A 22167-nucleotide genomic window follows, 5' to 3' on the forward strand; every position below is an offset into this window, starting at 1 on the left:
GAGTAAGACCAAATGAGGAGACAGAAAAATATATCCTCACTGAAAGAAGAAGACAAAATGACAGAAAAAAGAGCTAAGCCAGGCATTTTGGGAAGCAGCAAAGGCAGTTCGAAGACAGAACCTTAAGGAACAAGAAAAATGTCAAATACACAACCCAACCTTCCACATAAAGGAGCTAGAAAAAGAAGAAGCAGAGCCCAAAGTTAATAGAAAGAAGGAAATAATGAAGATAACAATGGAAGTAAATGAAATACAGACTAAAAAAAAAAGAATATAGAGGAGGTCAATGAAACCAAGAGCTGATTCTTGGAAGAACAAAATTGGGACCTTCAGCCAAGACTCACCAAGAAAAACAGAGAGAGGGTCTAAATAAATAAAATAAAAGATGAGAGAGAAGAAATAACAACCACCACCACAGAAATACAAAGGATTATAAGAGAATAATGGGAAAAATTATACACCAACGAATTGGACAACAAAGGATAAGTTCCTAGAAACCTACAATCTTCTAAAACTGAATGAGGAAAAAGTAGAAAATTTGGACACATGGTTATTAGTAAGAAAATTAAATTGATAATCAACAAATTCCCAATACACAAAAGCCCAAGACCAGAGGGCTTCAGAACTAAATTCTAACAAGCATTTAAAGAAGAGTTAATATCTCTTCTTCACAAACTATTCCAAAAAATAGAAAAAGAAGGAAAACCTCTAATTCATTCCACAAGGCTGGCATTGCCTTGACATCAAAACCAGACACAGATACTACAAAAACAAACACACACAATGTCTACGATGAGTATAGATGCAAAAACCCTCAACGAAATATTAGCAAACTGAGTTGAACAATACTTTAAAAGAATCTTTCACCACAGTCATGTTGGGATTTATTACAGGTTTGATAAGGATGGTGGTTCAATATTCACAAATCAACCAACGTGATAGATCACATTAACAAGAGAAAAGATAAAATCATGTGATTAGCTCAATGGGTGCAGAAAAACATTTGATAGATACAACATCTGTGCACGCTAAAAACTCTCAACAAATTTACGTTAGAGGGAACAAACCTCAACATGGTGAAGGTCATATGTAAAAACCCCACAGCCAACATCAGACTCAAACGTAAAAAACTAAGAGCTTCTCTAAGATGAGGAATAAAACAAGCATGTTTACTCTCCCCACTTTTATTCAACATAGTTAATTCAACTGGAATCATTAATTCAACTGGAAATCTTAGCCACAGCAATCAGACAAGAAAAAGAAATAAAAGACACCCAAATTGGGAAGGAAGAAATAAAACTGTCACTCTTTGCAGATGACATGATACTTAATATAGAAAATCCCAGAGACTCCACCAAAATCTATTAGAACTAAAGATGAATTTAATACAGTTATAAGATGCAAAATTAATATATGAATTCTTTTGCATTTCTATACACTAAGTATCAGAATGAGAAATTAAGAGAAAAATTCCATTCACAATTGCACCAAATAAGAATAAAATTTCTAGGAAAAAGTTTAACTGAGTAGGTGAAGACCTACCTAATGCTTTGGAAAGCATTAAGACATTGATGAAAGAAATTAAAGAGACACCAACAAGTGGAAAGATATCCCAGGCTCATGGATGGGAAGAATTAGTATTGTTAAAAAAGGTACATACTATCTAAACCCTTCCAGAGAGCCAATGCAATCCCTAACAAAATACCAGTAGCATTTTTCACAGAACTAGAAAAAAAAAACATACTAAAATTTGTATGGAATCTCAAAAGACCCCAAACAGGTGAAAGGGATTAAGAGGTATAAACTTTCAGTTATAAAATAAACAAGTCACAGAGATGAAAAGTACAGCATAGGGAATGTAGTCAATAATGTTGTAATAATATTGTATAGTCACAAATGTTGAGTACGCTTCCCGTGGTGAGCATTGAGTATGTAGAATTGTCAAATCACTATGCCATGCACTAGAAACGAATATAACGTTGTCTGTCAGCTATACGTCCATAATAACAATTTTTTAAAATCAAGGCATCATTTACATATAAGTAATATGCAAACCTGTTTTGATTAATTTTGACAAACATATATAAAAACCTATATAGTTAGGTAATGGCCACCACAATAAGGACATAGAGAATTTACATCACCAAGAAATTGCCCCATTGAAGCAAACCTCCACTCTCCCAGAGTCCATTACAATTCTGATTTTGAACTTTATTTAAATAAAATCATACATTTATATACTCTTGTGTGTCTGGCTTCACTTCCCTAGTGTCAGATTCTTAAAAATTTCACACATACTATTTTTCCATTTATTTTCATTAAATATATATTTGTCCACTTTTTATTGATGGATATTTGAGTTGCTTCCAATTTTTGGTTGTTCCGAATAAAGCTGCTATGAACATTCTTATAGGAGTCTTTTTTGTGGACTTACATTTTTACTTATCAAGGGTGAACTTCTATGATCTAGAGTAAAATTGCCATATCAGAGTCTGTTGAACTTCAGGGGAAACTTCCAACAAAGTTTCAAAATTGTTCCATTTCATGTACAAGATTTGTGCAGACTTCCAATTGCTTCCAATCCTTGCCAATAGTTGATGTTATCTGATCACCTTTTAACTGTTCCTATGGGGACATGGTGGTATCTCACTGTGATTTGAGCTACTTTGATCACCAATGAACACACTTTTAGGTGCTTATTGACCCTTCCATTATTTTTTTTATAAGGTGCTTGTTCAATATTTGCCCATTAAAAATATTAGATCGTTCATCTTTAGCTTTAATTTTTTTTAATCTTTAGATTATTGATTTGTGAGAATTTTAAAAATATATTCTGGATTCAAGTAGGCTGTCATGCATACATGTGGCAAAATTTTTCTCCCTTTTTATTTCCTTATTGTTGTTGTCTTTTAAAAGAGCAGACTGTTAATTTTAGGTCAAACTGATCAATTCTCTTATTTTGAGATTAGTGCTGTCTTTGACTGGTATAAGAACTCTGTGACCTCATGAGATATTTTCTTAGATTTTTTTGGGTAATTTTATAGCTTTGGGTTTAATGAAACTCTGATCCATCTGGAAATTTTTGTGTATGTTATAAAATAGCAGTTGAGGTGTTTTTTTCCTCTATGCAAATATCCAGTTGTTTCAGTACCATTCTAGAAAGAATTTTCTTTTCCCCCTTCGAATTGCTTTGATGCTTTCATCAAAAATTACTTAACCATATGTATCTAGATTTTCTATTTGGCTTTAATGATCTTGTTATGCTTAAACAAATACCATGCTACATGTTTACTGTACAACAGTAAGAAAAAGCATGTACTATAATTTCTACATTTGGATTTTCTTTTTTTTTTTTTTTTTTTTTTTTTTTTTTTTTTTTTTTTTTTTTTTTTTTTTTTTTTTTTGAGATTTTTTGGGTTATTCTAGCTTGTCTTCATTTTCATATAAATACAAAAAAAATTGCTTATTTTACCCCATGGAGTTTGACTGGTATTGAATTGACTCTAGAGATCAATATGATGAGAAATGACACCTTAACAATATTGAACTTTCCAATTCCATAAATATGCTATAACTCTCCATTAACTTACTACTGTTTAATTTTTTTCAGCAGCGTATATAGTTCTCAGTGAACAGGTCTTGCACAACTTTGTGTTTCTAAGCATTTTGTACTATCGTAAAATGGTATAGGTTTGTATAAGTTTCGTTGCCCGAGTTTTGTTAACAGTATATAGGTATACAATTGAAATTTGTGCAGTTACTTTGGGTCCTGAAACCTTAGTGACTTCAATTGTGTGTTATGGTAGTTTCTTTGTGGATTCCTTAAGATTTTTGACGTAAACAATTATATCACGTGTAAACTGAGGCAGTTTTATTTTTCTTCTTCCTTTCTTTCTACTTTATTGCAATGCTTAAGAACCTCTGATATAACAGTGAGTAGACTAGGTGAGTGTGAACTTTCATATTTCCTTCCCAGAGTTAGGGGGCAGCGTTCCATACGTTATCATTAATTATGATGTTAACTACACGTTTTCCATAGATATTCTTGATTGAGACAGTTTCCTTATTATTGTCAGAAGTAACTTCTCCAAGAGGCATCAGCATGTAGTTTGAATTGAGGGTGTTTTAAAATACCAATAAAGTCAAAAGCATGTTTTCACAAACAGTAATACTGATGTGCTATTCTCTAGGTATTGAGTGATTTAATCTTGAAATACAGTTGCTGTGGGGCACCTGGGTGGCTCAGTGGGTTAAGCATCTGACTCTTGATTTTGGTTTGTGAGTTTGAGCCCCAGTCAAGCTCTGTGCTGACAGTGGGCACGCTGGTTGGGATTCTCTCTCTCTCTCTCTCTCTCTCTCTCTCAAAACAGACTTTAAGAAAAACATTTAAAAACAAATAAAAGAAGAAATACGGTTGAGATGTTATTGTCTCCATCCACTCTACAGTAGATGAGACTGAGGCACAGGTTGGTGGGCAATTTTCCCAAAGTCAGACAGCTAGAAAATGCTAGAACCATCTAGTCTGGCCGTGAAGACCGTAGGCTGGCTGACCCTCATGCATGAGGCTGCTGTCACTGTGATTCCCTCTGCCTTCACTCATGGGTCCGAAAGTAGCTGACGGTCCTGCACAACACCTTCTTTGGGGGGTGGGGGACGATGACTCTAAGTGTGTCAGGAACAGTACATTTCTACAGCACAATTATAACTTCCTGCACTGCAAAAATGAGGCAAGTCAGCCTAAAATACATGCCCATAGGTGAGACTTCTCTTTTATTTCCTCAAGATACTTAAAAAGGCAAATGAAGAGAAACATTGACTTGATTCCTTAGAACAAGTTTAAATCTCATTTTTATTTAGTGGCTCTCTCCCTAGCTCTTTCCCTAAAATATGTTTCCCTTACCTCCTGAGATGAGAAAGCAGCTGTCTTCATGTCCCAAAGTGGTGTCTTTTAAATTTTTCCTTTGGCTAAGTAAACATGGCTTGTAATTTCAAGAGTGCGTATTCTTTCCTCTTCTCCGGTGTCGGTAAATATTTTATTTAAAAAAATCAGAAGGCAACTCGTATATTTTTACCTGCACCAGTGTGTGCGTGTAACCTTACGTGTACACAGTCTCTATGTGTATTTTGTTTCGGTGTGAAAATAAAACAATGGCTACCATTGAAGTCGTGCCCATTCTGGGTAGGCAACCAGAAGCTTCCCTTTTAATGTCTCTAATTCTTATGGCCATTTTGCAAGATAAAAATGATCGTTTTCATGATCCAATGAGAAGTTGGAGACAAGAAAGATTAAACTGGGCTGGAGGTGGCCCAGTTGGGGTTATTTCTGGAATTCCAACCCAGACCGTGAGTGGGGCTGATTAGATCCACCCTTGTTGAATGACCGGGTCGTGTGGAGGCCAAACGGGCAGGGTGTTTGTGGCCATGAGATCTGCTGGCAGCATGTCGCTGGTGCTGGGACGATGCACGGGCGGCCCCCCAGCACATGTGCAGCTTGGGTGGCCTACCGTCAGGTCAGGGTGACCCCCCGACTGCTCACACTCCTTCACTTCGCAGATCTTTGAGCATGTCCTGCTCGGGGTTTCGGACACAGCCCTGGAGGGTGTGACAAACCACACGAAAGGGGAACCAGCCCACCCACCAGGTGTGCGAGGGCGTGCCAGGGGCCATCTGGAGCCCCATCAACGTGGGTGCCGGGATTTGCTTGGTGAAATGTTAATAAGTACTGGTGAACACATGAATGTAGAGTGAATAAATGAACTCTTACATGGTTAGGTAGAGTTCTGTCCATCGATGGCCCCCGCTCTCGGATCACACAGCCCCCACACAATGGCTCGTGGCGCTTGCGATTGTCTCCACCCCTTGAGAAGTGTGCTGGCCTCACACCGCCATCTGCAGAGCAGGCCTGCAGCACCCACCAGCGCACTGCTCTGCCGCGGAGAGGCGACACTCCCTTGTGGGGGTGATGGGGCTGCTCCGGTAGAGGGTCGAGTCCGGTGCCCACTGAGGCAGCAGTGGGGAGCAAGTGGAGCTCACTGGAGCCCAGGGCTGGAGATGAGGGGAAGGTGGTAGGTCCTGGCCTGGACTACGCCCTCCTCTGTCCCTAAGCAGACAAATGACCTTGGGACCCTTGGTCGAGTCCTCCGAGTTTCTGCCTTTTTACAGAGGAGGTTGAAGTCATGATAACCAACAATTATTGAGAAACACTGGGGCATCCTGTGCATTATCCCATTTCCCAGGAGGTGAGGAGCCTGAGACTGGGGGAGAGCGGGGCGCGGTGACCAATGTGCCCCAGCTGGGACTAGGCTAGCTGGGACTTCCCTGTTCTTGCAACCCACCCAGCCCCTCCAGCTCCAAATGCACCAGCGACCTCCCACGTTTGCCCTTCGAGAGTACGAGACTTTGCAACAGCCAAACTCAGCTCTCCAGGAAAAGCTCCTGTATGATTTTCCTGAACTCCCGGAGAACGAGGAATTTCCCTGTCTGACCTGGCCTCTGACATCCAGCAGAGGGCAGTGCAGGCTCACGTCCGCACTTAACTGTAAGCATCCAGTGGGTTCCAGCAAAAACCAGTCTCAGCCGCAAAGGGCTGGGCCTGGAGAGGATGGGGAGGGTACAGTGGATTCCGGTGAAGTCCCTGCTTGTGAGGGAAACAGTTCAAACATTGTTCCTTAGCAGGCATTAGAAAGACGTTACAAAAAATAGAGTTCTTATTTTATTCCATGCATGAAAAAAGTGAAGGTTTCGTCCCTTCCTTCACCTCTGTTTAGAGAGGTTGTTAACGCCTGTCGCCGGTGCAGGAGCGGAGTACAGCACGACGGCAGAGCACAGGCATTAGATGTGGTCAAATGTCTCAAATTCAAGCTTCAAAAATCTCTGTGCGTCGCAGGCTGTTTGCTCAAACCTTATTTTTTTGTAGATTATTTCACTCATATCTACAAGCTACTAGGATTCAGAACTGAAGGTCTGCTGACCAAAATAAAGTAAGAGGAGACTCTCAGGATGACCAGTGGTGTCCATGGCCAGCTCGTTGGTCACACACTCACACACACACACACACTCACACACACACACACTCACACACACACACACACATTCCTGGTTCTCTGGGCACAAGCTCATGAGCGCATTTTCATTTCCACACCTCTATCCATCATTGGTTATAGTGAATACATTATCGTTAAAACCTTTGAGCACGCACGCTATCAGAGCCTTTATAAACTAAAGCAACTCACAAAAGGTAAGAATAGATGTTGGGTGCTCGCTAAGGGCTTTATCTATGTGAACACGTGGGACACTCACAACACGTTCCTAGGGAAGTATTAGCATCATCCCCATTATACAGAGGGGAGAGTGAGGCCCAGTGGTGCTACGCAACTTGCTGGAGATCACAGAGCTCATAGGTGGCAGAGCAGAGTCTCAGGCCCAGACCGTCTGCCGACAGGGCCTGCCTCTCGGTCCCTCTGCTCTCGGTCCCCTTGGGGTCAGCCACAGCGAGTCTTCCAAGGCTTGGTTTGTCCAGGCCGCCTGCCGGAAGGGGCAGTCTTTACCAGGACCTGCCTCGGGTGGGTTCCAGAAGCTGCTCCCTAACCATAAATATTAAGCCGTCTGGCCTGTGGGCTCTGCCCTGATTCTACTTGCGTTTTCCTCTTTGCCGGAGAATCACCTTGTAAGCCTCAGGAGGGCCTCCCTGTCCACGTCCACGAGGCTTCAACGCTGGGATCAACAGCCGGGCGCTGCCCCCGCTGACTGGCAGCCTGGTGAGTGGGTGCCCATGTCACCGGCTCTGCTGAGGTCGGGGCTCCATTTCCAGAGGGGGAGCTCCAGGGGCCCTAGGTGATGCTGGCCTCGTCCTGCCCCTCCCCTTCCCTTCATGCCCCCGCTGGGTGCCCTGCACCCACTGGATGGCCCCCTGCCCTGGGGTCTTGCCTCTTCAGGAGGAGGATGGCAAACAGTGTCTCCACATCTCACGGTAACTTGGGACTTTCCAAAGACGGCAGAGGATTTGTCGGAACGACTTAACTCACGTTCTGGAAGGAGACCTAGCATCAGTTAAATAAACACTAGTAAGAATATAGCATCAGTTAAATAAACACTAGTAAGAATAACAATCCCAGGAAGATAAACAGCATCTCTGGAGCCGCTGGTGAGGGAGCTGGTGCTTTCTCCCCTGTCGCGGAGGAGAGTTGGGGAGTCCGGTCACTTCTCTCGGGACCCTGCCTCTCGGGCCCTCAGGGACTTGTGGTCATCGGCCGGGCTTGCCCACCTTCATGGTCGGCACCCGATTCCAGATCCTGGAACCGCCTTTGTCTGCTGCGGACATGGCCACGCCACCTGCTCCCACACGTGTGCCCCGTTGTCGCCCCCGGGGCCCCCTCTTCCCGACCCGGGTCGCAGTCCCCAGAGGTGTCTGGGGGTTAGACTCTCGCCCACTGGGATTCGGAACTGAACAGTGTGCTCCCTTCGGGATGACTTCTGCCCGGGGCCGCGCCGTTATGGAGGTGGCGGTTAGTTCCCGGGTCTGAGCGCTGCCGGCGCGGGTCGCTGTCCCGGGCGCTGGGCGTGTGACGGCGGCATGTGAGTCGTGCCCCCCCCACCCCGGGCAGCACACAGGACGCGGGGCACGCTCTGGCTCCCGCGCCGCCTCCCCGGCCACGGTGCCCCAGGCCGGGCTATTACAGGAGGCAGAAGGGGCCCCAGGTTCCTCTTTTCTTGTTCACGCTTGACCCCCTTCCAGTAACACCCCGACGACGTCTTGTCGCTAGATCCTTCTCCAGAAAGACACCTGCGCCTCACAGTTTTAAAAAAGCAAAGCAATGCAGATGGTGATAATTTTTTTTTAGGTGCAGCTTCAGGGGCTGCTTCTTGGAGCTGGTGCTCAGCGCACGCCAGGGGCACGGGGCATGAAGGTGACAGCAGCTTCTGTGACGGGGTCCCCGCCCTTGGTCTGGGGACAGCAGAGCGGGCCTGCGCAGGGGCAGCTCCAGAACTTGGGGTTCAGGGCAGGTGTCTGCACAGAGACCCCGCTGAGGGCGGGAGGAGCGCAAACCCGACAGCAGAGTGGGGACCGCGGGGCGGCGTCCTCGGCTCCCTGGAGCCTCTCTGATTTCCAGAAGAGGCACCCTTGCTCTGTGTCATGGCCAACATCCCGTATTTTCTCTCTTTAAATATCCAGCCTCTCTCTAGGACAAAATTATTTCTTTTTTTCTGTTAATAAAACATCTCCATTTGTAGCTTTTATTACCCCAAGCATATCCTACTCTCCTACCCACTGCTGTTTCCGTTATTATTTCTAGTAGCTTTAGCCACATATAGAAATTAGAATTCTTAACCCTCAGCAGCTAATTCCTAGTGAAAATGCATAGTAAGCAGTTGTGAATTATTTTTTACACCAGCATTCCTTAGACTGGCAAATTTATAAATACATTTCCTAATTTCTAGAAACATATGCTTCTTCGTAGCACAATCTTTCAATACAGCACAGAAAATGTTTACTAACAGACCCACATTTCTCTTTAGTTTCTCTGTAATAAGGAAGCCCACGGTAGGAAAATCTGTGTTCAGTAATTAACATTGCTTCATTTAATCTTCCTTGGAGATATCTAGACACTCAGCGAATTTCCATCATTTAACTTAGCAAAGCTCTGAAGTTTCAGATATCCAAAAAGACCCTGGTGACTATCTTCAAAGAGGCATACCACAAAACGTAACTACTGCTAAAACATTCCCCTAAAAACTCTGACCTCACACACATCTATGAAGACCATTTGCTTCCCACAATTATGTCTGAATTACTCACAAACACTTCAGAAGATGTCAGACACAGTCAGCGTCATTCTCGGTTACTTTTTGGCTGACAAATTTTGCCACACACACAACACGAGCTCATTTGGCTAATAAACCAGGTAGAACAAAAAGTGTGTGTCTGCCTAATACTCAAAATTGATGAGCCTAAGACACACTTGTTTCAATCAAACTAGTGACCTTAAATTAGGTTTAATACCAAATACGTCCTAGATCTTATGAACATGGAATTCATTTGGATTAAATTCCTATTTTATTTCTGAGAATTTTTCTGAATGCCAAATTTGTATAAACCCTTGATTTTCTTTAAGCCAATGAAATGGAGCTCTTTTACACATTCATTTTGGTAATAACCATCTAGGGGTAGAAAACGTCACACGTTACAATAAATGCACATAAACACGTAATTAGACTCACGGTTTAAAAAATTTTAGCAATGAGATGGATGTGATAATGCAAAACTCACCAGTTCATAAAAGAACAGTTGGGTCCAAGCTATTTTTCTAGCGGATGGAATAAGTTAAGGTGACCTGCAGAGGTCGCTAAAGTTTTTCTAAGAATATTTGCGAAGAAGATACCAGATTTTTCATTTGTCTCAATTTCCAATAACCTTTCCCTCTTCTGTTCTACTTCTGATAAGCATTACCTCCCTGAGATTGGTACTTTTACTATTTTTATCTCCAAGGCACCAGGAAAGAATGTAAATTCCTCCGAGAAGGACTTTGGTTTCCTAGTGCCAATCATTTACAAGCGTTCTGAGATAAACAGGAGAGGTTTGGGGAAGGGTAAAGAGACCGGCAGACTTTGGATTGCCTCTCCAGCCTCATTTCTAGTTTTGTCACGATTTGTAAGATAATATGCTTTTATTCCCTCAACGAATTTGGTTTGGGTGTAAATGTTACAGAACTAATATACACCCCCTTCTATGTTGGATTTTTGTGTGTGTGTTAATTGTAGTTTTCCTTTGGCTGTTAAAGAGAATAAATAGTAGTTTACTAGAGAATTCCTCAGAATCCTGTCAACCCTGGAAGGGGCTCACAGGGGCTTCCTTTAAAGGTAGATGTGGGGGTGTCTGCACGGTCATTAACTCAGGCTGTTGGTGGTTGTCCTGTAAAGGTAATTTAGACACAGGGTAAGTATAGCAGGTGTGCAAATGGGGAGGACAGAGGGAACAGTGAGAATTACAGCCGTCTTACAGTCTTTTGTATTAGGTATCTGTTGTGCCTTTAAACTTATTATTTTATTTTTTATGTTTTTAAGTTTATTTATTTATTTTGAGAGAGAGAGAGTGTGTGTGTGCAAGTTGGGGAGGGGCAGAGAGAGAGAGAGAAAGAATCCCAAGCAGGCTGTGCACTGTCAGCACAGAGCCCAACACAGGGCTTGAACTCACGAACTCTGAGATCATGACCTGAGTTAAAATCAAGAGCTGGATGCTCAGATGAGACAGAGCTGCCCGGGTGCCCCTGTTGTGTCCTTTTTTGAAAAGAAACTTTCAATGAAGCTATTTTTGGAATCTGAAGACTTTGCTTTGAAGTCCACTTTTTTTTTTGGGGGGGAGAGAGAGAATGAGAGACAGAGCACAAGTAAGAGGAGGGCAGAAAGAAAGGGAGACACAGAATATGAAGCAGGCTCCAGGCTCCGAGCTGTCAGCATAGAGCTTGGCACAGGGCTTGAACTCATGAACCTTGAGATCATGACCTGAGCCAAAGTTGGATACTTAACCAACTGAGCCAGCCAGCCGGGTGCCCCTGAGGTCCACTTCTTAAATAATCTCGTCTCCCTTGCATTGCTCCTCATAATGCTCATTGTAATTCTGGGTTGTAATTCCCCTGAGGACCTGGGGTAGTTTGGTGGAGTGAACCCATATCTCTGTCCAGACGTACCCAGCAGCAAAGGGGATGACCTTTCTGGCCTCAGATCTGGGGATCTTAAACCTGACAGTTACCAAATCAGAGAGATTAATACTTTGAGAGGGATGCACCCCATGGTTGGGCTGTGTGGTTTCACAGTGTACCTTGTTGCACGGAAATTTCCTGGAGGTTGGCCAGGGTCAAACTAAACCATTGCATGACCTACTGGCCCTAACACAGGAGCCTCTGAGCTGGGTCAGGAGCTGCCCTGACAGCTCTTGAATGCCCGACCCTTGCCCACCAATTTTTGCAGCTTTTTGGCCTCTGAGATCTCCATTAGCAATTAACCTTTAACTCACGTGCCCAGTAAGAGAAACTAACAGTAACCAAGAAAATGAACCGTGGACACCAGCAGTAACCAGAGAACTGGGAAATGGGGGAAGACTGGACCAGCGGACCTAACAGATGAGGACTGGGACGGATTCCAAATCAGTGGAGAACTTCACTTCCCCCCGTGGAGTCTGGGGGCAGACCCAGGGCTGGGGTGTAGGCGTTACCGCGGAAGGGCCCATAGAAAGTCCTGCATGAAACCAGCCGACCCCATTCGGGGTGAGGAGGCTGAGACTGGGAATGGGGGAGGGGTCCTATCATGGAATGGCAGGTGGAACCGAGGGCCGAGGACTGAGGCTCCTCCTTGTCCCAAATGCTGTCAGAAGTTTGCTTCCAAACCTGACCAAATCAGTTAAGAAACAAAATTCAACTAATAAATTTGGAGATCCAATTGGCTCTATTAAGCAATTCATGAACCGGGCAGCGGCCCATCCAGCAAGCAGAGGGGAGTCCAGCTCTGCGGGGCTGCAGAAAAGGAGAGGCGTTTAAAGGCAGAGAGGGAGTGCACGGGGGCGATGATGAGCAAACAACACACTGTTCCAGGCAAGGTCGCCCTCCCAAGGAAGATGGAGGGCTTACCCCCTCGTGCTGCCCAGACAGCTGGTGTGGCTCCTTAAAGATCACCTTTCTGGCTGTTTGAAACTAGGGCCGGGTTAGGTATCAACCCTTGGTTTGCTAACATGGGGCCCTAACAAGAATGACTCCACTTTGAGTCTGTGGTTTTCTCTTTAACAAACCCTGAAATCTAAGCCTGGCGCCACACAGCAGTCTTGGACAACACAACCCGACAGCAGTGAGCAAGGAATGTGGGTCTGTGCAGGGACAGCCATTTGCAGTGACAGAAGCTGAGAGGTGGTAGGTGAGGTGCGCATTTAGTTCTCCCTCCAAACTTGGGATTGGACATGGTCTCTCTCCCCTTTGGACTGAATGTGTCCAAACCCAACCTGACCTTGGGAATTTGGACTAGAGGTGAAGGCAGGAGGGGAGTCTGAGAGGGAGCTACTGAATTTCTGGCTAATATCAACATATGGCGTTACACACATAATTGCATAATAAATGAGAAATGCTTCTGCTTGTATTAAAGCTTGTGAAGCGGGGCATACCAATTGTACGCATGTGTGATACCCATCGCCAAGAAATCTGTTGTCACACGGAACTAGCTGAGCCCAGCTCCCAGGAATTAGATTCGTTTAGCTTACACACTTTGGATACTGTTGAGCATTTTCTATGAAAAAATTCATCTTTGGTTTCCATGACTCTCGTCTACTGTGACTTTTCTCCTAATATCGTTATTGCAACCCTAAGCACGGGGGGTGACTCAGAATCCAGACCTCAGCCTTTGCTCGATCTCCTCAGAGAGCTCATTCACCCCATGACTCCATGACTTCAACTGGCACATGTACAATTTTGACTTCCAAATGTGGCCTTCCACCCTGGCCCCTCTCCTGACCATCTCTTCTGTATCACCAGATCCACGCTTGAAATTTCCATCTGGACAGCCCATGACCTGAAAAATACAGGAAGTCTGAAAGACCCAACTCCACAGAGATAAGCTGAACTAGTCGTTGGCCGCCCCCGTTGTGGTCAGAGCTCTAAGGCGAAGCTTCCTGGGGACTTTAAGAGAGAGGTTTACCCCTGGGGAAAGAGAAGACCTCAGTGGATTCATGACTCTCAAGTGCTGTGAGAGCGCAGGTGTTCAGGGAGAGCACTGGCAGTGTGGGTGGCGGACATGTAGTGCATCTGGAGGACTGAGTTCCAGGCTGCTACACCTACTTGTTATCGCAGATGGCAAGACTTCATTCTTTTTGTGGTTGAGTAATATTCCATAGTATATATATACATATGTGCCACATTTTCTTTACCCTTTCATCCAATGATGAACACGTAGGTTGTTTCCATATGTTGGCTATTGCAAATACTGCTGCAACAGACATGGGGAGCGTATGTTTTTTGAGTTAGTATCTTCATTTTCTTTAGGCAAATACCCAGACGTAAAATTCCTGGATTATGCAGTAGTTCTATTTTTATGTTTTTGAGGAGCGAGCCTCCATATTGTTTTCCACAGTGGCTGCACCAATTACATTCCCACAAAATGTGCAGGAGGTTCCCCTTTTCTCCACATCCTCACCCACACTTGTTATTTCTCGTCTTTCTGATAATAACCGTTCTAACAGATGTGAGGCAATATCTCATTATAGTTTTGATTTGCATTTCCCTGATGCTGAGTGATGTTGAGTATCTTTTCATGTACCTGTTGGCCATCTCTGTGTCTTTTCTGGAAGAATGTCTATTCAGATCTTCTAACCATATTTTAACCGGATTTTTTTTTTTTTTGGCTATTGAGTTGTATGATTTCTTTATATATTTTGGATATAAACTCCTTATTAGCGATATGATTGGAAAATATTTTCTCTTTTCATTTTACTGATAATTTCATTTGCTTTGAAGATGGTTTTTAGTTTGATGTAGTTCACCTATTTATTTTTGCTTTGTTGCCTTTGCTTTTCATGTCAAATCAAAAATTCATCACCACCACTGATGTCAAAAAGCTTACCCCCTGTTTTCTTCCAGGAATTTTCTGGTTTCAGGTCTTACACAAGTTTTTAATCCATTGTGTGTATGGTGTAAGACAAAGGTATAGTTTCATTCCTTTGCATATAGCTGCCCATTTTTCTCGGCACCACTTATTGAAGAGAGTTTCTTTTCCCCATTGCATGTTCTTGGCTTCTTTGTCCTAAATTAATTGATCATATATGTGTGGGTTCGTCTTGGGCAGCTCTCCATTCTGTTCCATTGATCTGTGTGTCTGTTTTTATGCCAACACCATATTGGTTTGATTACTATGGCTTTGTAATATAACTTGAAATTAGGAAGCTTGATGCCTTCAGCTTTGTTTTTCTTTTAAGGTACTGTGTGTTAAATTTCTAATTCCAATTGTTCACTGCTGACATGTAAGACAGCAATTGACTTTGGTATATGAACCTTGTATTCTGTAACCTTGCTATAATTGTTTATTAGTTCCAAGAGTTTCGAAAAGGTTTTCAACATAGATGATCATGTCATCAGTGAACAAAGACAGTTTTATTTCTGCATTTCCAATCAGAATGCCTTTTCTTTCCTTTTCTTATATTATTGCCTTAGCTACAACTATTAGCACAGTTGTGAAAAGGAGGGATGAGAGAGAGTTTCCGTGCCGGAGTGGGAAAGCTTTAAGTGTCTCACCGTTACGTATGACGGTAGGTATAAGATTTTGTAGATGTTATCAGGTTGAGGAAATTCCCTTAACTTTTTAACATTAAGGGCTTTTTAAAAACCCAATGAGGCAGATAAGTAAGTATAGAAGCAAGTCAGCAGGATCAGAAACATAGAGGAAGCTAGAAGGGAGGGCCTAATTCTGGCAGCTGGGGGGGAGGGTCACTAGAGGGCTCTCCCTGACAGCATCTGTCCCCCAAGTGGACAGCATTCCCAAGGTCACATGTCACCCATTTAACAGCAAAACCAAATGTATGCAGGCACTTACTTAAGGTTACTTGAGATCAAGATTGGTTTTCCCTACAAAATGGTCTGAATATATTCTTTCTGGACAACAGTCTAGAGACTTTGAAGAGATATCTTAGCTGTTGTGACAGCGTTCAAGCATAGCCTGCACTGAGCTTAGCATCGACTTTACAAAGAGTCCTAGAAATCAAGTGCAGACCTCACGACTGTGCTGAGCAAAATGCGAACATCAGCCTAAGCTGTAGTTCCACCGCATGACTCCCGGGCCTGTATCGGTTGCTGAAATCACGGTGCAGGAGTTTTCTAAGTGCCTGGAGATGCAGGTTATTTCCAGCATTTGACCAGGCTGCCAAAGTTTATTCCTAAGTTGGTGGTGCCCAGTCCAACTTGTCAGTTTGTCCCTGAACAATGGCCCTAACAGCTTAACGTGTTTTACCTAATGTGCTAACGTAACAATAACGATGCTCATCAGGCTATTTCTAAGTGATAATCCATCCAGAGTTCTAGGATAGGATTCCACAGAAAGGGTGCTTTGAAAACCATACGGGGTTGAGTAATTTGAGTGTGTGCTATTGTTAGAATCATCTTCCGCGACTTTGGGAAGAAGAAACCCCAGGAGAAAAATGGAGGGTCTCCGTCGTTCCATTCGGTGGTCCGTTAACAGCGTTACTGTGGGTTTGAGAGTGCGCCGGGCCGTGCAGGTGCCTACGCGGGAGGTGGGGAGGGGCAGGAGGTGGGGAGGGATGGTCTGTCTCTGGATGATCAGTCCTTTCTCCACGCGAGAACTTCTCCTTCCAGATTCCGCTTCTCTGGCCACTGGCAGCTTGCTCTGCACCAGAGTGGGGTACAACAAGCAGGATGGGATCTGGGGGCACTGGGTCTGGGGCTACAGGAGGGAAGGGGGGGGAGACGGGGCACAGCGGTGGATGTGATCTGGAAGATCTCACGGGGCCCCCTGTGTGTTACCGTGCAGACTCACTTTCTGTCATTTTTCTTTTTCTTGCCGCCTGAAAGCATGCGCATCAATGTGGACAGAAGACAGGCAAAGGACACCACCATGAGTGTCTTACATGCCCTGGAAAAACTGAGCAGGAAGCAGCAACTATAAAGATGCCACGAAAACCATCTTTTCCGACACCAAGGGTCTGAAGCAACCCCGCGTGTCCTAGGAAGGGAAGACACAGAATGGCTAACCCGCAAGGGGAACTGCTACTACTAATAGCCTTTTCAATACAAGGAAAGAGCGTGATGACCTGATCAGCACCCAGCCCTCCTCCCTCCTGAGGGAAGAGGCTCAGCCCTGCACACTTTCTCCACAGTGACACTCAATAAGGAGGTAGAAGCATTCTTGGAATATTTTAGGAAAAGAAAAATTTGAACCACAGGAGGACTCCAGATTCCTGGTCATTAACTCACACACACACACACACACAGATAACCCAAACCAACTTTTCCACAGAGGAAAATTCAAATGCTAGCAAGCAGGGGCACTTGAGTGGCACAGCCGTTTAAGCGTCTGACTCTTGATTTCACCTCGGGTCATGATCTTATGATTTCTCGGTACATGAGTCTGTGCCCCATATTGGGCTTTACACTGACAGTGGAGAGAGCCTCCTTGGGATTCTCTCTCCCTCTCTCTCTGTCCCTCCCCTGCTCACTCTCTGTCTCTCTCTCAAAAATAAATAAATAAACTTAAAATTTTTTTCAGAGGAGTCTGAGTGGCTCAGTCAGTTAAACGTCCAAGTTTGCCTCAAGTCATGAACTCACAGTTCATGAGTTTGAGCCCCACATTGGGTTCTGTGTTGACAGTCCAGAGCTGAAAGCCTGCTTCAAATTCTGTGTCTCCCTGTCTCTCTGCCCACCCCCCATTCACATTCTCTCTTTCTCTCTCTCTCTCTGTCTCTCTCTGTCTCTGTCTCTCAAAAATAGATAAAGATTAAAAAATTATAATTTCAAATACAAGCAAGCATGAAATGTTGAGGTGGGGTGGGGGGAAGAAAAGAGGAGCTCCAGGAAACCAAGGGATAAACAGAAAAGACTGGTAAAAAGCCTGGGACAATGGACCGAAGCTGCACTGTGTGGAAACTATGGTTACGGAATGAAAAGTAAATGTTATAAAAGAGCAGCGTGCATAAACCATCACACAATTAATGAAAACGCCCAAGTGAGGGGGAGAGAAAATGGCAGGTTCTTAGAAATGTTCGTCTTTCATCGAGTCAGGAGGCACTGCAGGCACATCTCCAGTGAACATTCAAGAGACCGAGACAAGGCTTTGATGAAAAGAGTGCGGTAACCAAGAGAAAGATGGACAGCAGACAGGTGACTCTCCAGTTCTCGGAAAGTCAGACCCAGGTAAGCATGTATAGAAAAAAAACATAGATCAAACAGCAAAAACATAAAAATGGGAGCTTTAAGACCAAAGTCAGAGTACAGAATGGTGGCACTAAGGCTAAGCATAAAGTCATGTGAATAAATAGAAATAGATACAATGAAATAGAAAGATAGAAAATGAACCGATCCCCTTTTAAAAATTGTTCAAACTGAATAAGAAAGGCAAAGCAGCTGTGTGCTGTCTGCAGCCCCGGGGTCTGAGGGCATGAGGGTGAGTGGACATGTATGAGCTGGCCATGCTTAAGTTCGCAGGTGGGCACCGAGGATGCCAGCAAGGTGGCCTTGGAGGAAGGACGGCAAAGAAGACGGAGCGGGAGGGCTCCTCGCTCAGCGCATCTTTGTGCACAAAACACGGAGCATGGGGCTAGAGACGGGACACAAGAAGGGTAAGCTAAGGGCTGATGCAGAGACTTCAGGTCCCCTCTCTGGGCCTTGGGAGGCTGGGCTGGAGCTGCAAGGTCACGATGGAAGGAATCAAGATGGCTTGACGGGAGGAATTTGGTTTGGTGTGGAGGCTTCCGGGGAAACTTCCTTATCTACTTATTGGGTGTGGTGGTCTTTTATCAGGTGAAGCAAGACTTTGCTGATGGATGTCTCCAAGGCACTCAGCATGCATGGGCCCCAGGCCACGTGGTCCCCAGGCCACAATCTGTTCAGAACAGAGGCATCCGTCCAGGGACTGGCTGGGTCAGAAGGCCACACCTACACCATTTCCAGGGGAGAAAGCTGAAACCAGGTGCAGGGCCCGGCTCTGCCTTCAAACTGTCGCATGTGAGTTTGAATCTTTGGACACTCTGTTATCCAGGCTCTAGCCTCTGTCACTTTTGCTTGCTGCTTTCTCTCCTAATTGAAACCTCAGTGATAGGATCCTTTGTTAAAGTATATGAGCACCCATGCAACTTGGGTGAGATGCTTTGGCTGAGAAGAAATGCACTGTGAAGCTATGATTTAGATACAGAAACCGTTTCGGGGCCCCTGGGGGGCTCAGTCGGTTAAATGTCGGACTTCAACTCAGGTCATGATCTCACAGTGCGTGAGTTCCAGCCCTGTATCGGGCTCTGTGCTGACAGCTTGGAGCCTGGAGCCTGCATCAGATTCCATGTCTCCCTCTCGCTCTGCCCCTTCCCTGTTCATGCTCTGTCTGTCTGTCTCTCTTTCTGAAAAATAAATAATAAAACCATTTAAAAAAAAAGAGAAAGAAACCCTTTGGACTGCACCCAACCTTAGGACGGAGAAGCTCTCCCTAGTGACTGTGGGGGGTGATCTCAGCTTTCGTGTGATGCAGGGGTGGCAGGGGGATTTGCAGATGGGCTTGTGGCTCCAGAAGCCTTAGAATCCACCCAATTCTTCTCTGCAAAGAGAACACTGAGGCCAGAGGAGGAGATGTGGCTTGCCTGAAGGGGCTACACTGGCGGCTGTAGCAGGCATCGCCAGCCGGGTTTGCAGAAATCTGTGGTAAGAAGCACATGAAGAGTGGGCATGCGAGCGCGCAGGCAGACACACACACACGAGCCCTTGTGTGCATGGACATACAGATGACTGTGTGCAAGGGTGCAAACTAGACTGCTTTTGCCTCATTTACTCCTAAAGGTCCACGACACGCATCCCTGCGTCCTTCCTGAGTCTCTTCACCAAGAACACGCTTAGTGGTAGTGCTGCTACCTGAATGCCGCCATGTCCAGTGACGCGAGAACACACAGAAGTGACGCCTCGTTTGTCACCAGTGCACCCACCCTGGTGGGCGAGCAGCAGGGATGGTAATCTTTGCTACTGCTTTCAAGACCAAAGCTCTGAAAAGAAAGAGTATCAGCTGATTGAAGCAGGGAGGACACTGTCGTGGCTGGGGTGGCCGGGCCTGGGGTGGCTCAGAGTACTGGAGTACTTGGCATCCTTGAGCCGGGCTCTCCTTGGCCCGCACACGTCCCAGCCACAGCCTGCTTGGGCTCACAGTCAAAGGTCAACACCGCTGGCCTTGACCCCTCAGCCAGCAGCCCCACCCTCTGCTTTCTTTCTCTGTTAACATTTTGTCAATGATTTTGTATGAATAAGAAGAGCCTCCTAATCGTCCTATTAATAGCCCAGATTTCACACTTATTTTTAACTCTGCTTTGAAAAACAAGAATTTTTTTTTAAGCTAATTAGCCCTGAAACCCCAGATTCATGGAAAGGCCTGGAATTACAGAAGCCGGCAGCCCTCTGCGAGCTGCCGAGCCGCACAAGTGCCTCCGGTGGTCGCTGTGGCAGAAAGAACATACCTGCGAGGGTCCCAGGATCTGGAAAGGTGGCCCAGCACTGGGTTCCGTTCACGTTTTCCTGTTCACGTGGTGAAGAGGCGCAGCGGGCACTTCCCGGAAGTGACCGTTGTATGGTCTGCAGCTCTTTATGTCCCGGTACGTGTCCCCTGAACAGGTGGCCTCGTGCGCCTTCGCTGACCTGGAGTCATGCCTGGTGATGCCCTCAGCAGTGCTCAGTGACGAGGACAGATGGCCACCCACGGCCTCCGCCCTCCTTCCCTGCACCCTGGAGGCTCCCTGGTGACCCGCGGCCGTCAGTAAGCCAGGAGCCTGGGGAGAGGGCTCGTGCTAACTGATGCTGCTTCCAGAAGACCCTTCTTGGCAGCGGAGCAGGTGGGAAGGGCGAGGCCATCTGGTCAGCCCTTGCTCCGCAGGAGCACGCGGTAAGCACTTGTGTCCCCGCGTTTCAGGCCCCCCAGGGCTCTGTGAGGAAGCGGCCATCCCCTCCCGGTTACCCGCGCGGAAGCCGGTGCAGAGACGTGAGGTGGTGCCCAGAGGCACCCAGCTCTCAGGACGCAGAGCCCAGCCGCGGAGCGGGGTCCCCTGCCACACCCGGCCTTCGGAAGCACGTCTCCCTCATCCCCTCGGTCACCCGAGGGCCGCAAGGCGGGCGGACAGACGCAGGAGATGGGAGCCGTTCCAAGGGTCCGGGAGCAGAATCGAGAATCGCAGGAGGCCCGATGAGATTCACAAGAGGTTCCAGAAGTATCTAGAAGACTCCGGAGCTACAGGGATTTCTCACGCCCCGGCAGACGGGGCACGTGACGTGACGGCAGCGCGCGCTTCTCTCCCGGTTGTACGGACACCGAGGCCGCAGCCGGCGCGTCGCCGCACACCCCGGCCTCCGGGGCGCAGACACGTGGGGGCGGCCGCCTGCGCCCCGGCCCGGCCCGAGGGGGACAAGCCCTGGCGGGGCCGCCCCCCGCAGCCTCCTCCGGGCCCCCGCGCTCCCGGCCGCCGTCCAGCGGGTCAGAGGGAGCCCGGCCGCCAGTGCGGCCCGCCCTGCGGTCCCCCCGAGTCGGGGCGCTCCTCGCGGGGGCCGACGCCAGGGGGCGGGGGGCTCCCCGGGGCACGGCCCTTCCAGGAAGGCCGTCGCGCGTCTGCAGGGACCGCTTCCGCTTCCGCCCGCGGCCCCGCGCGCTGCCTGAACCCGGAAGGCCTCCCTCCGCCCCGGCTGCGGCTTTTACTTCCGCGCCGATCGTTTGGGTTTGGGCTTGTGCCTGCGCGCACCCATTCTCCCTCCGTCCCCGGGAGCCGGCGGGGGGGGGGGGGGCGGGGGGCTCTTCCCGCTGCAGCCCCCTCCTTGGGGGCCCCATCTGACCCGGTCACCCGCCCTGTCTCCCGGCCTGCCCTCCGTCTCCCCGACTCTCTGTCCTTTCTCACTGAGGGCACTGTCCTGTGCCCAGACATTTGGTCGGGCGTTGTTCTGGGTGTTTCTGGACGGGACTCACCTGAATCAGTAGACTGAGTAAAGCAGACGGCTCCCGGGGGGAGGTGGGGGGGCTCGTGCCCTCAGCTGACCCCCCACCCCCACGAGAAAGGGGGCTTCGCTCACCTGACTGCCTTCCTACCAGACGTCAGCTTTCCCTGCCTTCGGACTCGGGACTCAGAAACATTGCGGCTCTAGGCCCGGCTGGCTTCAGAGTGTCGCCCCACTGGCTGTCCTGGGTGCTGTGCTGGCACGTGGGGACCTGCGGCCTGTCAGCCTCTGTGGTCACGTGAGCCCATTCCTTACGATAGACCTGCACAGACACACACAAAGACACACACACACGCGCGCGCGCGCGTGGACACATCTTTGGTTCTAGTTGTCTGCAGAACCCTGACTAATACAGTAAGATTTTAGGAGAAAACCAGGTTTGGGTAAAAGTGATTATTCCATCACATGGAACTAAAAGAAGCCTGATCTTCAGGGCACCTGGATGACTTAGTCGGTTAGGTGT

General features: G+C 46.8%; 1 protein-coding gene across 1 annotated transcript in view; it reads right to left on the reverse strand.

The window, feature by feature from the left end:
• Positions 1-20204, reverse strand: part of SYK (spleen associated tyrosine kinase) — a 115917-nt gene extending 95713 nt beyond the window's left edge. Inside the window, exon 1 of the mRNA XM_039241479.1 lies at positions 20186-20204. The gene's annotated coding sequence lies outside the window, so the exon portion shown is untranslated. The remainder of the gene's footprint in view (positions 1-20185) is intronic.
• Positions 20205-22167: the final 1963 nt, after the last annotated feature.

Source organism: Hyaena hyaena, unplaced genomic scaffold (assembly GCF_003009895.1).
Source record: "Hyaena hyaena isolate Hyena2069 unplaced genomic scaffold, ASM300989v1 scaffold_194, whole genome shotgun sequence".
Lineage (NCBI taxonomy): Eukaryota > Metazoa > Chordata > Mammalia > Carnivora > Hyaenidae > Hyaena > Hyaena hyaena.